General features: G+C 36.7%; 3 long non-coding RNA genes across 3 annotated transcripts in view; all 3 read right to left on the reverse strand.

The window, feature by feature from the left end:
* The window catches only part of LOC311441775, a 333,528-nt gene that overhangs the window by 234,015 nt on the left and 77,145 nt on the right, over positions 1–22,368 (reverse strand). The window lies entirely within an intron of this gene.
* Positions 1–22,368, reverse strand: part of LOC311441773 — a 117,768-nt gene that overhangs the window by 93,680 nt on the left and 1,720 nt on the right. The window lies entirely within an intron of this gene.
* Positions 18,220–21,720, reverse strand: LOC311441778. The gene is made up of 3 exons (XR_014696213.1): positions 21,698–21,720; positions 20,275–20,313; positions 18,220–19,262 (listed from the first exon to the last, which is right to left on the reverse strand). It is a non-coding gene; the product is annotated as an uncharacterized lncRNA (long non-coding RNA).

Genomic DNA, 22,368 nt, shown 5'->3' on the forward strand with positions numbered 1-22,368 from the left:
AAGCAAGACTTAAAGCCTTTAATGAGGAAAGGGAAGTAAATGAGAACTTGGAATTGATTCATTTTGAAATGTTCAGAGTTGTTCAGACTACAGCTCACACAGAATAAAGTTCATATTCAAAAGACATATTTTCCTTCACAAGCTGTAAAACCATTCATACAGTGTTGAAAATTTAGCTCCTGAAATAGATAGAAGATTTAAACTCAACTGATTCTTTACAAATTGCTTATGGTAAAAATATGATAGCTATCAGAATTACTTTTTCCTTTTTTTTTTTTTTTTTCTTTTAATGGCATTTTTGTATTAGATCTCCTGTATGTGTATTTGTTGTCCTTCCTGTTAAATAAGACTTGTTTAAAGAATATAACCAATCTGTTGACTGTGTGAAGTGGCCTGGTAGGATTTTTGTGGTTTGTTTTATTCTGATGAAGGAAGTGTGCATGTTATTTGCACAATGTCATATCAAAATAATCTCTGATTACCCTAACAGTAGCTTGGAAAGACAAAATAACCTGTTTGTCTAAAATATGTTTTTTTCTTGATGTATTAAGTAGACTTCTTCAAGGGAGAGTTAATTAAAGGCATATATCATTTAACACTACAAAACTGGATGATAGTAATTCTACTAAAAGAAAGTCAGGAAGATATAAGTAGTGGTATTTAGTTATTGTGAATGATATAATTGAAAAGAATATTGCCTTTAGGTAAACTTTTTCAAATTATGCAAAACATTTCTTTCCTTTAGTATAAATCACGCTCTGAAAACAGTTTTCACAGCGTCTAATCTTGTTTAAGGAGTAATTGAAATACTGACAATTTTATCTACTACTAGTATTAAAAGCAACCAAATTTATTAAAACTAATTTTGCAATTGAGATGTTATTTAAAAAACACTTACTACACTGAAACACGAAAATGCAAAACTTTATACAGCTTGCATCCGAGCACTAGGGGATTAACAGTCTAGAATGACAGAAATGAAATAAAAAGAAGTCTCACCTTGTCCACTCCTTCCCTTCAGCCACTGATCTTGATTTTTTTTTCCTTTTATTTTTTGTTGTTGTTGTGGCTTTTGATTGTTTGTTTTTGTAGATGCGGGTCCAGAAAAGTTCATTAAATCAAAATGTCCTACAATTATTATTTTTAATAATAATTAACATTTTGGGCCCATCATTTTAAAATATCCACAGTTCAGAGCAAGCCAGAAGCCCAACCCCAAACAGGCTTCAACCTTCTCCCAGAAACCATGTACTTTCTTGAGGGCATACTTATACATAGCTTGCATACATCAATGTTCTGCATGCCCTCCACTCACCAAGTGTCCTGGTTTCAGTTAGGACAGAGTTAATATTCCTCCTAGTACCTGGTAGGGTCCTATGTTTTGGCTTAGGATGAGAAGAGTGCTGATAACACCCTGATGTTTTAATTGTTGCAGAGCAGTGCTTAAACCAAGCCAAGGACATCTCAGCTTCTCACTCTGTCCTGCCAACAGGCAGGCTGGGGGTGCAGCAAGAGCTGGGAGGGGACAGACCCAGGACAGCTGACCCAAATTAGCCAAAGGGGTATTCCATACCATCTGACGTCATGCTAAACAATATATAGGGGTGGCTAGCCAGGGCAGGGGGGCCAGCTGCTCGGGGTTAGGCTGGGCATCGGTCAGTTAGGTGGTGAGCAATTGCATTGTGCATCACTTCTTTCGTATACATTATTATTAGTAGTACTATTATCATTATTATTACTATTGTTATTATTATTTTCCTTTCTTAATAAACTGTCTTTATCTCAACTCACAAGCTTCACTTTCCCATTTCTCTCCCCCATCCCAGAGAGGGAGGGGTGAGGGTGAGTGAACAGCTGTGTGGTGTTTAGCTGCTGGCTGGGTTAAACTGCAACACCAAGTTACACAGACAAGAAAGAAACTATATCTGATAGTGATCTTATTTCCTAATATTAACTGCTGTGATATGTCTTGAGTTCTATAGGAGAATATTGCCCAGAAACGAATTGTAGAGTCAACAAGTGACCTGAAACACAGCAGAGACTGGACCAAGAGATGGTTGTAGACCTTTCAGTGGTCTGCTGACAATTGGCTATTGTTTGACAAGGCTAGCATGGGTTAGATCATCAGCTCTGAAGTTCCAGTGGACTTTGCCCTACAGCTCCTGGCATCAAATAAGAGTGTGCAGCTTGGGAAATGCCACAGGTTAATCAAAGGGGTCCTCAGTGGTAAGAGACTGAACTGTAAAGGTTTGATCCATAGGACTCGTCTGTAGCAGAAGAAAGTACAGATGAAGAGGTTATTATACATGTATCTTTTAATGTTCCAAAAGCTTTAGAAGATAACAGAAAATAAATAAATAAATAAATAAATGGACTGAGAATCAGGATACCATTAAACACGCTTAATAAGGAATCGCCTCTCCTCCACTTCACATATTTGATTCTCAGTTCCATTATGAGATCAAGACTTAAGCCCACAAAGACTCCCCAGTTACAATGTTCTGTGTAGTATAAACACTTAAGGATGTCAAATTTCTATGGGAGTTATTTTCCACAATAAAGATAGATTTTCAAAGTACAGAAAGCTTCTGAGTAGTTTTTCTTGGACATCTGGAACCATTCCCTGAAGAACAGCTTGTTTTAAACGGAAAAGGGTGCTCTGCAGAATGACGGTGACAATCTCCACACACACCAAGATCATAAAGGATAGAGCAGTTACAGAGTACTGAAAAAAGCACAAGCACCAAAGACAGTGTCGTGGTTTAACCCGGCTGGCAGCTAAACACCACGCAGCCGTTTGCTCACCCTCCCCCCTCCCTCTCTGGGACGGGGGAGAGAAATGGAAAGTGAAGCTCGTGAGTTGAGATGAAGACAGTTTAATAAGACAGGAAAATAATAATAATAATAATAATACAATGATGATAATAGTACTACTACTAATAATATGTACAAACAAGTGATGCACAATGCAATTGCTCACCACCCGCTGACCGATGCCCAGCTTAACCCCGAGCAGTCCGGCCCCCTCCCCCCGGCTAGCCACCCCTATATATTGTTTAGCATGACGTCAGATGGTATGGAATACCCCTTTGGCTAGTTTGGGTCACCTGTCCTGGGTCTGTCCCCTCCCAGCTCTTACTGCACCCCCCCAGCCTGCCCGTTGGCAGGACAGAGCAAAGGCTGAGGTGTCCTTGGCTTAGTATAAGCACTGCTCTGCAACAATTAAAGCATCGGGGTGTTATCAGCACTCTTCTCATTCTAAGCCAAAACACAGCATTCCACCAGCTACTAGGAAGAAAATTAATTCTGTGCTAACTGAAACCAGGACAGACAGAAAGACTGCATTACTGCACAGGTGAGGGAGAAGCAACTATAGTTTGAACTTTTTGAGTCCTGAGCTTGTTTTCCATAGGAAAACATTCCTTGAAGAAATTAGGGATTTATTGAATCGTGTCCTGTACTCTCAGAGTCCTAATAGGATTTTGTATCTTGTTTGTTTAAAGTAAACAGTTCTGCTACAATGCTATAACAAATCCATTCAGAATAATGAGATTTTTATGCAAGGTTTATTGGAACTGAAATGAAGACTTAAAGTCACAACATAACAAATCATTTTAATTCCTAACATTATGTAATTAGAAAGAGCATTTCATTTTAGCTACTTACCATCCAACTTCCCCCTCCCCCCTTTCCATCCGAAGCTGAGAATGCAATGTAATTGGACACATTAATAAATAACTGCTTCAGAACAGATTTCTTGAAAAGCTTTTAGTTCAGGTTTTTCTAAAACAATGACTGCCAGTAAAAGATAAAATGAGAAAGTGATAGAATATGGTACTTTATTATCTGATTCTCAGTGGCCTCAAAGGTAGAACCCTCTCCTCTGTTTTCTTTATTTACATAAAAGAGATTCCCAAGCAAGTCTGTCCCTTAACATGTCAGATATTTTTCTATCTTTGAGCACTATTCAGTTTGAAGCAAACAGTAATTCTACATTACTGTTTCCATCACATCTGTAATTCATGCTTATTTGCAGCAAGCTGCATTTAGTCTTTCATACTAGAAATTCCCAGTCACTGCTGGAGGCTGCAACACACAGTAAAGCAGCCACATATAGCTTGTCCATTGGTAGTTCTGCTCAACTTGGGGTAAAAGTAAGGGGAGTGAAGAAATAGAGGTGTGAGGTGGGAAGAAAGCAAAGGATGGTTTGTGGTTACAGCACACAGCTGAAATCTAGAAACAGCTAGGAGTAGGTTACATTCTGACTTTGTAAAGTTGATGAATATGGATAGAACGAGAGGTGGGGCTATGCTTTGTCTTGGGGCTTACCCATAATTTACATGTATATCAAAATTTTAACATCACAGATACACTGGGAAATAATTTTTCAGTATCTTTAATACTTTTAAAGATTGCCTGTCCATCAGCTCTTCACCCATAAGAAATGTACTTTAAAATGTGCTTCCATGGCTCACCCACAGGTGGATCACTGTTTGCCTTCAACGAGTTAAACACAGTCTTTTGTAACTTGCATTAAAGATAATGACAGCAGTTCTTATTAAATGGTCCAATTATGTTAAGAAGTTCTGAATTCAGTGCTAGAAATGTAATATATTTTAAAGTTTATCTTAGTACTGGAAAGTATATGTTCACATAAATGTAAGCATATGCTTAAGTACCCAGATAGACTTCCTTTTTTTCTTCCCCTTACCCCCCCCACCCCCCCACAGTAAATACAGTTAATTTTGGACATGAAAGAGAATGAAGGTCACACTTTAAGAGAATTCACGTTATTCAGTTGCATTTTAAATGTCTGTGGTTAAAAATTACTCCAGCAGTAAATGAAGATATTGCAGTTCTCTAGTAGAAAGAAAGCTAGGATTTCTCCATATTCACCTGGTGCTTCTATAACATACATGTATCAACCTATCCCACTTCTTTCCTTTGAAGAGAATTTTAAAATTATTATTTGCACTTGAAAATTCAAATTTGAAACTTTTTTCATTCTATACCCTTCCCCAGAGTCCTCCACCTGCCTGAACCAAATACAAGTTTTAGTTGTTTAATTTCCATTAAAAATTGCTTGCCCCTCTCAAACCTTCCTAGAACAGAAAGACAATAAAACGGAACAATGCAATTTGAGGGGGTGGGTGAGGCGTGAGAGGAACACATTCCCCCTTCCTCCCCCCAAAACAAACAAACAAACAAAAAAAGACAACACACAAAGCTAGAGCTTTCCCTCTCTGTCTATTGACAAAAGCAAGGAAAAAGACCGCACTCCCCAACTTGGTGAAACCTAAGATGCAAATAAGAATACTTGTAATCTGGTTTAACAGAACTAGACTAAATTGTAGTTTTAATTAAATTTCACTTGTTAGATTGTGGGTTTATCAGACGACTAAAATAAAAAGCATAATATTTTTGTAATACATTAAATTTCGTAGCTATCAAGTAAAGACACAGTGAATTAGATCTCTGGTGTTGAAACATCTCTTAAAGCCAAAGTTAAGCTATTACTTTGGCTTTAAGAGGCTACACATCTTTGCCCCACTGCAATATGAATTACAAAAAACAGCCACAATAAGAATCACTCCAACTCCTGGTAAGTCCAGGAAAAAAAAAAAAAAGCTCTTTTTTTGCCAAACATTATGTTCTTCTGGGTCTGCCACTGGGAAGTGGTGTTCAGAGCACCTTTCAGTAGCACATCAAAGGCTACCAGCACATCAATGATAGTTCATTTAGTATAGCATCAAGAGTCAGAATAGATAGTATCAAGAGTCAGAGTAACTCTCATTCCTTGTTTCATTTCAGAGTACCTGTTTCCACACTCTTGGGAACTTGTTTGTTTACTTTGAACTTGATTACAATGAACTTGACTTCATCACAAATGTGTTTGGGGAAAAAATAATTTCAGATTTGTTTGATAAAAACTAGAGTATCTTATTAAGGGAATAGTAAATTCCTACTAAACGATTCTTTGTCAAACACTCTCTGAGAAAGACATTTCCATGAAACTGCTAGACCTATTTGGAGGCTACCTCTACAGGCTGGCAGGCTCAATGCAAGGCGCTGGGAAAGGTCTTGTATTTGTGAAGTATTAAGTGAAGTTACTGTCATAAAGAACACACAGGAAAGATAAGAATCAGAGTCCCCAGGAGCTAGTAGCATAAATACATCACTACTGAGATCCTGCTTTCAGGTGCATATAAACTTGCTAAATCTTATCTCTTTGGATTATAGCTATTTACTATTATTATTGAGACCTTTTTTAGAAATGCTCAGCATTCAGAGAATCAGGCTAGAAAAATGCAGCTTTGCTAATGCCAAATGGATGTAAAATTGTATCAGCAAAATTCTCAAATTTTAGAGCATCTCTCACCAGTATTTAGGGTCAGCAGGATGATTTTTGCCATCCCAGTGAAATGAGCCATAAACCACTGAAAGTTGTGTTTGCAAAAAGTCCAGAGGGGCTTCTTAAAGCTTGCCAATTTGTGAGTAGAACAAGTTCAACATAAAAGATAGCAACAAGTAGAATAAATCCTACGGCTGACCTGTAAAACACAAGGCCAGATTCCAGTAGCTCTGTTATCTTTTCAGTTCTGACAGCTCAGTCATTGAGCCAGGAGCTCAAATGCGGTGTTTTATATACAATTGATTAAGAGACTTAAGAGACCGGGGTCTTGTGGTGTGTTTTGTTTTTGATTGTTTTCCCTTTCCTTCCAACATAAATTGTTAATTTCCCTATATAGTGTCTTATCTGAGGTTTTTGGATATGCTGATTTTTTGACATCCTCTAAGATGTGGCCTTGTATTGATATTTTCTTCCAGCAAGAAGAAAGGTGTCCAAACAAAAGGTAAGGAAAGAAATCTGAACTTTCTGAAGATTTTCAAGTCTAAGAGGTCTATGAGGTTTTCTTATCCAAGGTGAGGCATCCAAGGGAAAGGAATATTTGTATTGACAGAGTTATTTCTGGTTAGAAGTCACATATAGAAAATGAATCCAAATATTAGAAAAACAAACTAACAAAAAACAACCAACTAGCTTGTCAGAAACAAGGTGACAACTGAAATTACTGTTTTAGCAAACAAGTATGAACTCTTGGAGAATTATCTGACTGAAAGATAAGTAAATAATTAGGCTCAATTCTGAGAGTAAGCCTTCTCCCGCACAAAAGCTATCTATACTGCTATATCTGCTATATCTCCTGCTGTAATAGCTTAGCAAAAGAATAATGCAGAATTGTTTGTACAAGTGATAATGGTAGTGCAGAAAATGCCATAGGACAATTTAGCTAGAGATGGAAGTGTTTCTAAACAAAAAATAATACTAATAACTTCATGTTCTCTTCTTTCACTGTATTCTAGCCAATTTATTCTGTACATTTCTGCTTCTGTTTTTGTGATTGGTTAGAAAGTTACCACAGTAGCACCTGAGGAAGATGTACAACTATAGACTAAAGTAATTGTTCAGTAGTTATTTTATTATAAAATGTGTACAAATTGTACACCCTTTAGAGGAAAATAAACATTTTAGTCTCTGACTTCTGGTAAAAACAGGATTAAAAGGCATCTCAGGAGCTGATCTAATCCATTCCTTTGTCGTAGGCAGGATCAGCAACAACAAATACATTTTTTGAGATGGGTGTCTCTCTAGCCCAGCTATCTCAGTTTGCTGATTGCCTCTGTTTTCTAGATGTACTTGCAGGCAGTTATGCATGGCTGGTCATCTACTTCCATGCTAAGGTGCACAGTCCAGGTCAGTCCCTTTCCTAAGGGGAGGCATCCACCCAGTAGCTTAGACCAGCACCTCCCAGGATGTGGCCATGCTTTATCAGAGCTACACAGACTATATTTTATGAATCCCTGCTTAATCTGTTATTAAAAACCTTCAAACAGTGAAGATTTCAAAAACTCAATATGCAACCTAGGTACTGCTTAATTTGCTTAATCTTTAGAACCTTTCTCCTAAAGCCTTTCCTTTCCACAGTTTAAATGCATTCCTTTTAGCATACCCACTATGGCAACAAAACACAGTCATATCTGAAGCTTTTGTCTCCCAAGTACTCAACCCTTCCTATTACCCAGACCATTTTTTCCCAACTTTTCTCTGTGCTCTCCTCTGGACTTCCCTTGACAGCAATGGCAATGTGAGACTTGGTATCTGGTGTGTGCCCTCCCCTCACCTCCTGCATTTTTGCTCTGCCCTCAGCAACTAACTGTAGGACATTGCTAGAGCCTGGTCATTATCCACTGCTCCAAGAGACTTGCCAGAGCTGCAGGCAGCTGGCCGGTTCCTTGCCTGCAGCCATCCTTCCCTGACCTGCATTTGTACAAGTTCCTGAGTGACACCCCCAAGGCAGCTCACTTTGAATTCTAGTCTGTTTTCTTCATCCAGCTGCCAAGTAGGTATTTCTTTTTTAAATGTTTTTTATCCATCCATTTTCATTTAATCTTCCCAAAAATAATCTTTCATTGCTGTAATGGTTTATTTTTATTTCTAAACAAGGAACAGATATGCTTTACTCATGTGAAAAATAAAAGCAATAGAGCAATGAGCAATCACAATGATAACTCCTCTACTATTCAATCTCTGTTTCCTGTTGCCTTACTAGGGCTTCCATCACAAGCCTGAGAATTAAAAAGCGGTGACAACAATGTTAGTGTTGGTTTGGGTTTTGTTTTATTTTGACTACTCCCCTTTCTTTCTGACTTTCTCTAGACTGGTTACCGTTGAGAAATAATTGGGATAACTAGCAGACAAGTTGCAAATATATCCCTGCTGACTTTCTCAAAACAAAAACCATGGCAATAGCAAGAATTAAAACAAACAAACAAAAACTTCCTATTTCTTAAACAGATGGAAACAAGGGAAGAAATGGAAATTCTAGACAACACGTTCCTTCCCACTATATGCAATATTCCTTCCCATTGCAGATTAGCCTTTTCTCTAATGGAAAGAGGACAGCTAAACTCTCCTACCATTTCCTGCAACCGATTTCAATGTGATTTGGAAGGAACCACCATCCCTACCACATGTCAAAAGCTGTTTCACAGTTTCTTTGGTGATAGCTTAAGCACCCTGCTGACCCCAGTTACAGGAGGCATCTGCATTCCTGTTCCACCACCTGGTGTAGTGCTGACACAGCTGCCAGAGCACTTACTGTACTGAGTTAAAATAAAGAACTGCTTTCCCGGTAACACAACAAGTAAAATAAAAATCTTTCATCCTGATCAGCTCAGTGCCACCACGTGTGAAACCACAGCCAAACCTGTCATTTTGGAGAAAGCAGAGAAAATAATGCTTATTTCAGAGTAGCTCAGATTCAGCTAATCACCATATTTCAAATCCTCTGACACCCCTAAAGTTACATAGAAGTAAAAAAGTCAATAAAAATACAGTACAGAAAAGTCCATAGAAGTCTATGAAGATATATGTAACAGCATAGCATATGCCGCATGCTATAGAACATATATAGCATATATTGTATGTGTACTGCCCTGCTCATACACACTGTGTTGTAACATACAAAGAGCCATGTGCAATACTCAGCTGCACAGTTCTTGGCCAAGAAAAAAGACAGGACTATGGAGAGATGAAACTGAGCATAATTTTTGTCTACATAAAGCAAAATCCAAGATCTTATGTATACTACCCAACTGCAAGAGGCCTTTTTTCAAAGATTTTCGTAGATGTTATTTGTAAATTCTTCTTTCTTGGTATGCCACAGTGAATGGTTTATCCAACTCTCGAATTTTTGCTTTTTGAATTTAAGGCAGAGTTTGTCACTGGAAACAAATAATAAAACAAGCTTTCCATAAGAATAGCATATAACTTCATATCTTCAGATAATACCTTCCCAAAGCAGTATTTTCCATTTCATTATTATTATTATTATTTTTTTTTTTTAACTCCGTGATGACAGAGTAAGCTGCATTTTATCCTTAATTATTCAGGCTTATAAATCAAAAGGATTAAATATTTATTTATTTAACTTTTGCCTTGATACAAGAGACCAAGATGTTTAAGTTTAAAATCTTTCTTTTCTAAAGCAGGGCTTCCCAATTTCACAGGTAGTCACCTGGGTAATGTGACTGTTCTGTTCTGTCAGAAAATATATCAACATTCAGACAGAATACAAACATTTTCTCAGAAGAGTCAAATGGCCATATGCACGAGTAACAGACTGGTCACTTGGCACTGAATTGTGAAGTGGAGAAAGTAAGATTCACATTTACGTTTTTAACTCAGTCAGTAAAGGTGTATTTGAATAAAGAATTCTCAGTTCTGATATATGTACCAGGACTAGAAATATAATGTAAGCATTCATTCTCTGAACAACATTTTTGTACACCAGAAAGCAAGTTCCTCTCTAAAGGAATGATCTGCAACGAATTACCCATTCTAGATCTGTATGATGTGGTAAAATTCCACCAGGGACCATTTCTATCATGCATTAAGCATATACCCAAAACGTTTATATTTTTTTTCTCCTGGCTGGATGTTTTAGTCTACTCATTCCATATGTAGATTGACTTCTAAGAGAGACTGAAAGAACAGTTGAGGAAAGAGGAGCAAATGACATGATGCATGTGTAACTCAGTCTTACTTTCATCGATCATATTGACAATCCAGTCCTTTTATTAGCAAAACTTCTTTTGAAATATAAAAACCATTAAAAGAGGCTACTCCTGAAAGAGGTTATATCATTAGTGGATAAAAACTGAGAGAAATGAATTAACTGTAAATGATGTGGCTTTGAACTGCTGAACAGCTCTTAATGTGCACAGCACCAGTAGCTTAATATACTTTCAATACTTTCACAGAAAATACAGCTATATAATTGCAACCTAAATTCTCACTCTCAGCATTAGAAAATGCATCAGGTTTTACAAAAGGCCTGACTCTAATTTTTACCTTCTCTGAAACTTTCAAAAATACCATTAGGATTTGGAGGTCAACAAGAAATGCAAAATAAGTCCCTGAAGGAGAAAATATGCACTCTGTAAGAAAATTACAATAAACTGTCAATCCTTTCCTCTAAAGCAGCTGCAGCTATTTAAATTGTTAATGAACACTCTGTAAAGGAAATAACTACCAATAGTTATGATTAATTTAAAATAGAAAGTCAAGCTTGAATCTACCAAATATATTAATATAATCTAACACTACTGTTAAAAGCATGATATGCTTCTTATACCTTCTGTAGAGGTGTTTGATAAAATATGGTAACATTAAAAAGTCCTATTTCAATTATCTGTGACACAGGAATATTTTATTTTATATTTTTTTTTGGCTCTTGTTTCAGTCTCTCTGATTTCCCAAAAGGTGTATATATTCAGAGTCATAGAAAAAGGAATGATTTATAGTCTAAATTCTTAATTTTCCAGTTCATTACCAAGTCTTCATTTACTTTAGTATGTTATTTTCCTCTGGCCAATGCATTATTCTTAGTGTTTCCAATTTTGTATAAGTATACCATAATATTCACAGAAAATTAGAAAGAAATAATCATGTCAGTGCCTGGTAAAATTATGGAGAAGATGATTCTTGAAGTTATTGAAGCGCACCTGGGGGACAATGCTGTCATTGGTCCCAGTCAACATGGGTTAATGAGGGGTAGGTCCTGCCTAACAAATTTGATTTCCTTTTATGACAAGATCACCCATCTAGTCGATCAAGGGAAACCAGCTGATGTGATCTTTTTGGACTTCAGCAAGGCTTTTGACACGGTTTCCCATAGGATCCTACTGGACAAAATGTCCAGCATATAGCTAAACAAAAACATCATACGATGGGTGAACAATTGGCTGACAGGCAGGGCGCAAAGGGTTGTGGTAAATGGAGCTACATCTGGCTGGCAGATGTCACTAGTGGGGTCTCTCAAGGCTCCATTTTAGGGCCAGTCCTCTTCAATGTTTTTATAAATGATTTGGATGTAGGACTAGAAGGTGTTTTGAGCAAATTTGCCAATGGCACCAAACTTGGAGGAGTTGTGGACTCAGATGAGGGTGAAAAGGCCTTGCAGAGAGATGAGGACAGATTGGAGAGCTGGACGATCACCAACCACATGAAATTTGATGACGTACGAGGAACGGCTGAGGTCACTGGGCCTGTTCAGCCTGGAGAAGAGGAGGCTGAGGGGAGACCTCATCGCAGTCTACAACTTCCTCGTAAGGGGTTGTCAAGAGGCAGGAGACCTTTTCTCCATTAACACTAGTGACAGGACCCGCGGGAACGGGGTTAAGCTGAGGCAGGGGAAATTTAGGCTGGACGTCAGGAGGGGGTTCTTCACAGAGAGGGTGGTTGCACACTGGAACAGGCTCCCCAGGGAAGTGGTCACTGCACCGAGCCTGTCTGAATTTAAGAAGAGATTGGACTGTGAACTTAGGCACATGGTCTGAACTTTTGGGTAGACCTGTGCGGTGTCGAGAGTTGGACTTGATGATCCTTAAGGGTCCCTTCCAACTCAGGATATTCTATGATTCTATGATTCTATGATTTAACAAGAGCAAGTGCCGGGTCCTGCACCTGGGACGGGGCAACCCTGGCTATACGTAAAGACTGGGTGAAGAGATGCTAGAGAGCAGCCCCACAGGGAGGGATCTGGTGGTTGTGGTTGACAGCAAGCTGAATATGAGCCAGCAGTGTGTCCTGGCAGCCAGGAGGGCCAACCACATTATGGGGTGCATCAAGCACAGCATTGCTAGTTGGTCAAGGGTGGTGATTGTCCCGCTCTACTCTACGCTGGTGCAGCCTCACCTCGAGTACGTGTGCAGTTCTGGGCACCACAATACAAGAAGGACATTAAACTGTTGGAGAGTGTCCAGAGGAGGGCGATGAAGATGGTGAAGGGCCTAGAGGCGAAGACCTATGAGGAGAGGCTGAGGGCACTGGGCCTGTTCAGCCTGGAGAAGAGGAGGCTGAGGGGGGACCTCATCGCTCCCCAGTAAAGTAGGCACTGCACCAAGCCTGTCTGAATTTAAAAAGTGATTGGACTGTGCACTTAGTAACATGGTTTAAACTTGGATAGACCTGTGCGGTGCCAGAAATTGGAATTGATGATCCTTATGGGTCCCTTCCAACTCAGGATATTCTATGATTCTACATGCAATCTTTCTGAGAAACAAATCATTACAAATAAACCAGCCTCCTGATAAATGAAAAGAATAAAGATGGAAAACACACTTGATATCCATTTATCTAATAGAAAAGCATTTTTTTTTCCCAGATGGTTAAAGTGATACATTTGGTACTTTAAAGGTTATTATGTAATTTCAAAAATAATAGGATAAAGTTAAAATCAAATTTTAAAAATAGTTCAGGATACTTTCTATTTTTTGTTTCTTAGAGTTATGCTTTAAATAGGAAGAATTACATGTAGACTGCTAGCTTGCTGGATACATTAACCAGTAACATCACAGATACATTAACTAGTAATGTTATATGGCATTAAACCATATGAACATATTGCAAAGAGAAGGAACTGGTAAAAGAAATTCCAGTAACACCTGGGAACATTTGACCTTTGGTCAATTTCTTCAGTACAGGGATAGCTCTTCAGTGATGATACTGTGCCAAGTAATATTAGAAACAAGATTATAGTGAACCAAGTTATTCAACTGACCTACTTAAATGACTAAGGCCTTCCTGTCCCTAGGAGGAACATTCTTGGCTTTCCCATTATAGTTGCAAGGTGCACACAGATGAAGAATAGATTCTATACTCTAGAACTCCATTTCCTGATATATTTGTCTCCAAATCTATCTCTAAATTAACTTTATTGGTCCTAAAATATTAATGATAAGTCTAGCTATCTTACAAACACACAAAGAATAGCCTTCAAAATTAATGCATAAACTATATATGCCAGATGTTCTAACTGCTGTGTTTTTTGATTAGAAAAAGGCAATTACTGTTAGTATTTTAATAGATGGTTTAGAAAGCATATGAATGCAAAGCACCAAAACAGACATAACCAACGATAAATACAGTAGAAAACTAGATTAACAGAAAGATAACATATGACAAACTCTTGCTCTGCTAATACCAATGAAAAACCTATTGAAGCCAGCATGTAATTAACTCCTACCACATTTTTGGAGGAGAAAGAACATTAAAAGTTAGGGAGAACAAAACACAAAGAAAGTTTCTTGGGATCCTGTAAGTTTAAATCATAGCTTGGTATAGAATATTCATTTTAGCATATGCTTTAATCAACTATCTTAGCAAAGGAAGAGGATGATGCCTCTTCAAATATGGCCAAGGAATTGTTGAATTCCACTCCTAGTGCTTGTTACTCTTTCTAATGACTTTATCGTGGACCCAAGGTTGAAAGACAAGTTTCAAACCCTTGTTTTCCGGAAGAAATACCATGCAGAAACCATTTCTCTTTCTTTTATTTGTAGCACAGAAGCTACTCACTGTTGCAAACCTCAGCTGTGATTGACATGCAGCAATCAGAAAGGAAATTCATGTGGTATGCTGTCTCCAGAAGAATTAGGTTACAATCAATACCTTGTTCCACCCAGAAATGTATTAAAACTCACTGAAGGTCAAACAGCGGTAATCTAACATTTTCTCACTACAGATATTAATTAACTCATGGAAGTATTTTGCACTAGCTTCCTCTTCAGAAACTAAAAGGGGAAGCTATGCATCTTCTTTAGAATTGGCCTGTTATTTATTCCTGAGAGCAAACACATCTGAATAATCCTGTAGCAGTGAGAAAACATCACACTCATTTACACGTGAAATAAAATGCTTATAGTAGGGCTCTTTTCTGACCACTGGAGCAAAGTCCACTGCCAAGGATGTTCTGTAACATGGAGCAGAACAGTATTCTTCAATCTCAGTGTCCCATTTCCTGTAGCCCTATGGCTACATACATACTGCATAATTGGAGCCTCAGGACACAGAGTCCACTATTGCCAATGAATTCTTTCAGGAAAGTGAGAACTCCTTCCCTGCTGTGATTTCAAAGGAAGCCAATGCACAAAGGCTGAGACACAGTTACATTCACAGTCAAGAAGGGCAGTTGGCCACCCACAGACATCTATGAAGGAGGGTGATCGGTATTCATATTCTGTACTTTTTGGTAAACAGCAATGTGTTCCCCTTTCTCCCATCACAGGAATCTGCTTACCATACCAACATTCATGAATTTCCATTGCAAAGAAAGTAAATTAATAGCAGAAAGCATATTAAAAGCTTCAACATACATTTGCTCCTGCTGTTAGTTATCATTCTGATTTTCTCCCATGTTGCCTGCCCCATGACTCTTAACACAAGAACGGGATTAAGATGACAGTTATAAAATGAATCATTATGTCTAGATGTAGTCTGACATCTCTTCTGTTGCCACTGTGACACTAAACAAAGCAAAATGATAACAACTTAGATCCATCACATAGGAAGTTAAAAATATGTATTAGCCAGAGAATATCTACTCTGGTACACTATGTTCCTTTCATTGCCTGCAGCTTTTTAATGGGAATATGTACATGAAACTGATTTAAGACAGCTTATTTTACTGAAGAATTACTACTGTTCAGTTTTCTAGATGCAGTTCATACAGTTGAATTATGGAATATACATACATTTACATTCCTTCTGACTGAACAAAATTGGAAGACAGTCTCTGAAGTAATGTAATGTAATGTACTACAGCAGGACAAATTGGAGATTCAGTTGAAATAAAACATAACTCGTTTGCTATTTCACATCACCTCCAGCTCTGCATAATACTAAATTAACTACCATCATTACTAAACAGAAACCTCAGCTGAGATCTCAGTTATGAGACTCATGTCCTGGGGTACTTTCTACATCCTCTCAAACTTCGTACCTAAAATTGAAATTCAGTCAAGTTGGTTAGCTAAATGTCAACTACCAGTTTCCTATCTGCCTGTCCTGGGTAAAAAACAACATTTGTTTTCACTGCTGTGAGAGTGAAGGGCTCTCTGCTGTTTCTGCTTCCAAGCAGTTACTCAGACAACATTTCCAGTGAAATGATGGTTAAGGAACATTCAGCATCTTCTCTTCCAGGCCTTTCCTGTATGCACTACAGACAGGCTGAGTAGTTGCATAATTGCACACACAGTCTATACTTAACTGATTTTCTTTTACTGTGGAAAAATATTTTTGAAAAAACAGAAGCATTTTCATGAAGTGAAAATGCAAATGTGAATTACCAACTGATAAACATTTTTATCCAGAAGCTCCTTAACTGATGTATATGATGACGGAACATCCTTTTGTTTTTAAACTAGATCCACTACTATAACAAAGAAGTTGAATCAGAATAATTTACATTTGAAGGAACACTACAGGTTATCTAGACTAACACCCTGTTCAAAGCAGATCAAGTTTCTTTGAGCTTTGTCCTGGCAACTTTTAAATACATCCAAGCTACATATCTCAATTCTTTGACATACATCTCAAAGGTCTGCAGAAGGCTTTTTTTCTTAAGAATAAATTCCAGTCCTTGCTTTGGTGTAGGTGGAGAAGCTCTACACATTCTGGCACAGCCATCCTGATTGCAACAGAAGAAGCAGGACTAAAAGCATTAACTGATGAAAGAATCACCCCATATACATGAAAACAAAACAAAACAACAAACTTTTTTTTTTTTTCTTGAGTCTCTCTAGATGCAATCTGTGAGAGTTTTGAGAGTAGCACCATGCTCTTTCCTCATTTACACCTTGGTGTGGTTCACTTTCTCCTAATCTACACCACTAAAAAGAAATAGAACCAAATCTTTAATGATTAAATCACCAAGAACTTTGGTTCCACTGTATGCAGTCAATGAAAGGATTCATATCTGCACTTCAATAAATCATTGTGAATCTACTTGGACAAAATTCTCATATCAGCACAAGTGAATACATAACAGCATTGACTTAGAATTATTCTTGCCATAAGACATTAAGAACATTATTGTACTTAAGAAAACATCAAGAACAAAATTGGTTTAATATTTCAGAAAAGAAATATTTTCAGTTTAGCTTTCAGGTTTGAAGGCAAGAACTTTTCTGAAACATTACCAAAGCCTGTATCTCCTATAGTGTCTCAGACACTACGGAAACCTTTTCAAAAAAAGAGAATCAAAAACGCTCATCTTGTCACATTTTATACTTTTTGGGTACATTAATCTGACTGATAGTGCTGTGAAATTACTTTTTTTTCTGAGCAGGAACAGACCATTTGTGTGCATTTATGAATGGTTCCATCCCAAAGCTAATGAGCTTTTACAATTTCTTAATTACCAACATAGTTATGGTTTATAGGCCTATCTGGTGAAACTCATGGAATGACTCTTTCCATATACTGACAGCTGCTGTAATGCCAAAAAATATAGAAATGCCTGTCCTTGTTCACCACCTTAAAACTGATACATCCTGAACCACTTGATACTATACAGGATGTGACTGTTAGTTATTACTTCACTGCTAAAATAGCACTTAAAAATGCATCTGATGCAGGATTGTTAGGTCTGTGACCCAAGGTGGTTATACTCTAAACAGGATGAAATAATGCAAACAAAGGATTATATGTGAAGGTAGCAACAGGTACATAATAGAGATGGAAGAACTGGTGGGTGAAGGGGGAAAGAAAAATGAAGAGCACTATTCAAAGAAGTCATGAAGATGGAGCACAGTGCATCACCTCAGTGTAGCTACAGGAAGAAAAGTATACATAAAAATGAGATCAATAATGCAGTAGAATCAGATACTACATTGTGAAAGAATAATGTAATCAAGGCAAAATATCCAAATGAGCAAGTAATCACCTGCAAGAACAGATACAGGAATACAGACATTCTGTTTAACAATGTGGAAATGGGATTTGATGAAACACTTACATGGAGATTGACATAATGCATGAGAAAGTGGTAGTGAAATGAAAGATTCCTTTTATTTTTGTTTTATATTTAGCAGACAGAAACAGTTGTGTATTTGAGCTGTTACTGTGGTCAAAATGACAAGAATCTGAACGCTGAAGGTAGCATGTGCAAGTTTTTTCATATTTTACTCAATAAAAATAGAGCATTTCTGTCAGCAGCTAAAAAGGGAGAAAATCTGTAGATAAAACACACATCTCACTAGTAATATGAATTGTAAGAGGACCCAAATTCCATTCTGTAAGAAAAATGAAAATATATAAAGATGATGTAAAGAAAAGGGTGAGATTCAAGCAAGATTGAACACACTTTCAAAATATAAGAATTTCAACATGGACATTTTAATGCTAATAATCATCTTTCTTCTCAATATTATTTGAAGATTTTGTTTACTAATAGAAGCAATAGGCTGAGTAAGAATTAAAAATGTAAATCTCAAACTATTCCAAGCACGTTACAGTGGATTTTCCTTTAACACACATTATTATACATCTGAAGTTGGAGCTGGATTTAACTGGTTTAATTACTCAAGCATGGAAAATATTGTCTATAATGTTTTCACATTTAGAGAATGTATGCGTTATGTCACTTAAGGCTATCAGGACTTGTGTTAATTTTCATCATTTCTTCTTGGTTGTCAGATCATCATTCTCTATTTAGAGACATTACAACTGATTCACTTATGTTTTAAAAAATGAAAGTGTTCTGCTGAATTTAGATGATAATTACATGATGGCTACACATCACAGTTAATAACCATCATATGATGTTTACTGAAGTTAACTATAGCTAACTCTGCATTCTTGCATGTAGAGATAAAAAATATCCAAGTGTAAAGCTATTATCAACATAAAGGAAAACTCGGACCATTATGCTCATCCTTTGTCTTGACAAGAATATGATGCATCGCAGATGTAGAGATCATGTACCTTTGAAACCACTACTCTCAAAGTATTCCTCTATCCTACAAAAATTCAATTTACATAGCCATTTGTAAGCCCTATTCATAATTTTTATACCCTGCTATCCACTCTGAACAATCTTTATTCAGTAAATTTACAATCACAACATTTATATGTAACATTATCATTACGGTCTCAATGCTGTCAAAAAAAATAATCTTATAGGTAATTTAAGATTAGTGTTAAAAAACATCTGACTGCTAACACCACTAGAGGCATTACATATTGAAATGTTATTTCCTGAAATAACACAATCCTCAAGCTAAAAGTAATCATCATAAAGTTAATTATTCTTCTTACTCCAGTTAACAGAAAAAACACAGCTGGAAACACGCAGATGTGTCAATATGTTCTTACGCCTCTGGTTGCATACTTGCTTCCATTATATCACTTCTTTTGCCTGTCAGAATATAGAAACACTGTTAATTAGGCCTTTCAATGGCCTAATTGTTTTCCATTTAGCTTTCCACATCAACACCAATAAAAGGCTTCATATAAACATCAGACACTTTAACCTAGCAGACAAGAATGTAGTTTAATATGGAGACATGATGTTTGACCTTATGTAATAAGGTCAAATTCTATCAAAGTCCTCCCATCGCTGAAGTGTAAATAAATGAAGAGTTGTTCACAAAGTAAGGTAGTATTCACCACCTCCTTTTACATGGATCCATCAACAAAAAATGTTGCCCAAGTATTTCTGAAACTTCTTTAATTGTCTGTCATGACCAATTCTCCATTACTTTTTATGGATAGACCACTTTTAGATTTTTTTCTTACTTGCCTTGATTTCTTCAATAACCCCTCCTTCTCTTTAACAAGCTATTTTGTCAAATACTACTTGTATTACCATTAAAGAAATTGTTAAGGGGATGACTTTCAGAGAGCCAGTAAGAAAATAGTTTCTAAATTTGAAACCTAGTCAACTGCCCCCCCTGAAAATCAGCCAACTTCACATCACTCCTTGAAGCATGGCAAAGAAAATCCTGGCTTCTGATTCCTGCCCCACTCAAAAGATCTCTATTCCATTTTGCATCCTAAAAAGTTGCTTGAACCAGTTTTCCCTGGATTGCTTTAGGGTTAAACCATAGCAAAGATATTATGAAAATTAATACTTGCACCTGTTTTGAGAATCCAGCACCCTGATTCAATTTCTGTCAGGAACCTGCCTTTTAATTTTGTTATCTAACAATTTGAAATCACATAATCTTACACTTCAGTTTCCTCACGTAAACAATGCAGAAAATTACCTACTTTCAGATTAAAGTGCCTTCTGGAGCACAAACTGTTATGATTGCTACTAATCAAGATTGATAAAATTAAATGTTATTTTCTGAAATTCAGCGTCTCTTCATGGTGAAAGTAAGCTGGGCCATAAAGTTAGGAACCAAATCCATACAGAACATCCCAACCTTGACTGTCGGCTTCAGGGAAGGAAATACTCATCAGTCCTAAGAGTAGAGAGGAGGGAGAAAAGAGAATTAACAGAAAATATCACTCCTTCCTCTTCTGTTGTCAGAATCTGGATCATATTTGCTGCTACTACTGCTGGAAAAATTCCTCTCTCTCTCACCCAAGCAGAGAATTGGAATTATGACTCCTTGGGTGACTCAATGCTCAATGGATTAACACTTGCTCGGTGTATTGCCTGAAGACACGGTAAAATCTGTAATCACCAGACCATTTAATTGTCCATACTAGGCATCTTGTCCTTTTTTTTTTTTTTTTTTTTTTTTTTTGACAGAAGGCATGTCAAATGGAAGGGAAATGAAAAATGAATTGTAGTTAGCAGTGCAAGTAATGCAAAAATCCATTCCCACCACATGACTGCCTCTGTTATTCTGGCACTGCTTATCATGTATTACAAAATTTACAATAAAAATCATGACTAGGTAAATGAAAAATTGACATACCACCTAACATATATCATAAAATTTAGGTTCTTTTTTTCAAGATTATTTTTCTGTGAATACAGTCCGTGATATTTCTCAGCTCATCAGATGAACTGAACACCTACTCTTTCAAGTGTAAAGACAACTGCAGGGAAAGAAGAATATTTTCCTTTTTCTATTATATATCCTGGAAATACTGTTTAAATAACACTAAAGCATGACTTACTGCATGGATCACTTGATTTAAACAGCACTGTACATTACAGAGAGGTGTTAGATTCTAAAAGGCTAACAACATATAAATAGATGCAGTGTAATTAGAATGTAAATAGAATTTCTTTACATGAGCAATTGAATTTATATTTTTTATACCCTGTTAGACTGAGGATTTGCTACTCAGTATAAAAGTATTCATTTCACTAGAGCCCAATCCTACATCTCCTGAACTCAAGCTGAAGTTCCTGTTGTCTTCAAAGAGAGATCTCTTTCAAATTTAGAACTTGCACAACCAGGTATGGCTGATGTACAAATATGACAATTTATAATTTTGTTTGCCACTTCTTTCCCCTTCCACATTTTATATAACTGAATTTCCTTGTTCTGTTTCTTTCTTTTTGACTACATCTAACCTCTGGGCTTCCTGAAATGAATAAAACAAACAAACAAACAACAACAAAACAAAAGTTTTTTTCAATTTGTTTCCACCAAAATCTTAACGGATCAAATTTCATTTTAATTTAATTTAATTTTTTTTTCCCCAAATCCCATGGCAGGTGTCAAAGGGCTCTAACTGTTAAACTGGTATTCCCTGTCAATACACGTCTATGCCAGTAATAATTAGTGCTACTGAAAGTCAATAAACAAGTACATAAATTCCAATGTAAGGTGTACATCTAACTTTTAAATTATTATTATTTTACCATAAATAAAAAACTTTGCTTACAATTTCTGGAACAGAACTTTATTCCAGCTGTATGCATGAAAATGGCAGGAAAAAAAAAAAAGAAAAGATTAATTAAGTGGGCCTGAATATGCAGTGTGCTATAACTGGGCTCAGCTCTATTCCTAGCACAGCAGAAGAAAAGAAAAATATAAAGAAAGGAAAAGAAAACAGAAAAGGAAATGTAAAAAGAAGCAGGAAAATAAAAATGGAAAAAGAAAAAAGAATAGAGAACACTAAAAGCACAGAGAGGCTTCTGATCTATGATAATAAGGATGATTTTACTGATAACCAATATGAGTATATGTGATTAATCCAATTTGCCTGAATTTTCAAAGTATAATTTATTTCATAACTCGTGTATACCATTATCTAGATATAATAATGCTTCCATTAATTAATTCTCAGTCATGGCAAACTGTAATACACCATAAAATTCTGGTCACAAATATCAATAATGTCACATTTTTCCTAGCCATCCACATAGCAGGTTTGGAAGTCTGCAGCATACCCAGGAAAGGATGACTTCCGTGCTTTGGCTGAGCCAGGAAAAACTGAAAACTCCATATGCTAACACAGCCACTGACCTTTCTCTTTTAGCATCAGAATTGTACTTAAAGCATCTTCAGTATTTTCTAATATTTCTATATTCTAAAGCAAGAAACAATAGCATT

The sequence above is a fragment of the Aythya ferina genome, assembly GCF_964211825.1.
Source record: "Aythya ferina genome assembly, chromosome: 9".
NCBI lineage: Eukaryota > Metazoa > Chordata > Aves > Anseriformes > Anatidae > Aythya > Aythya ferina.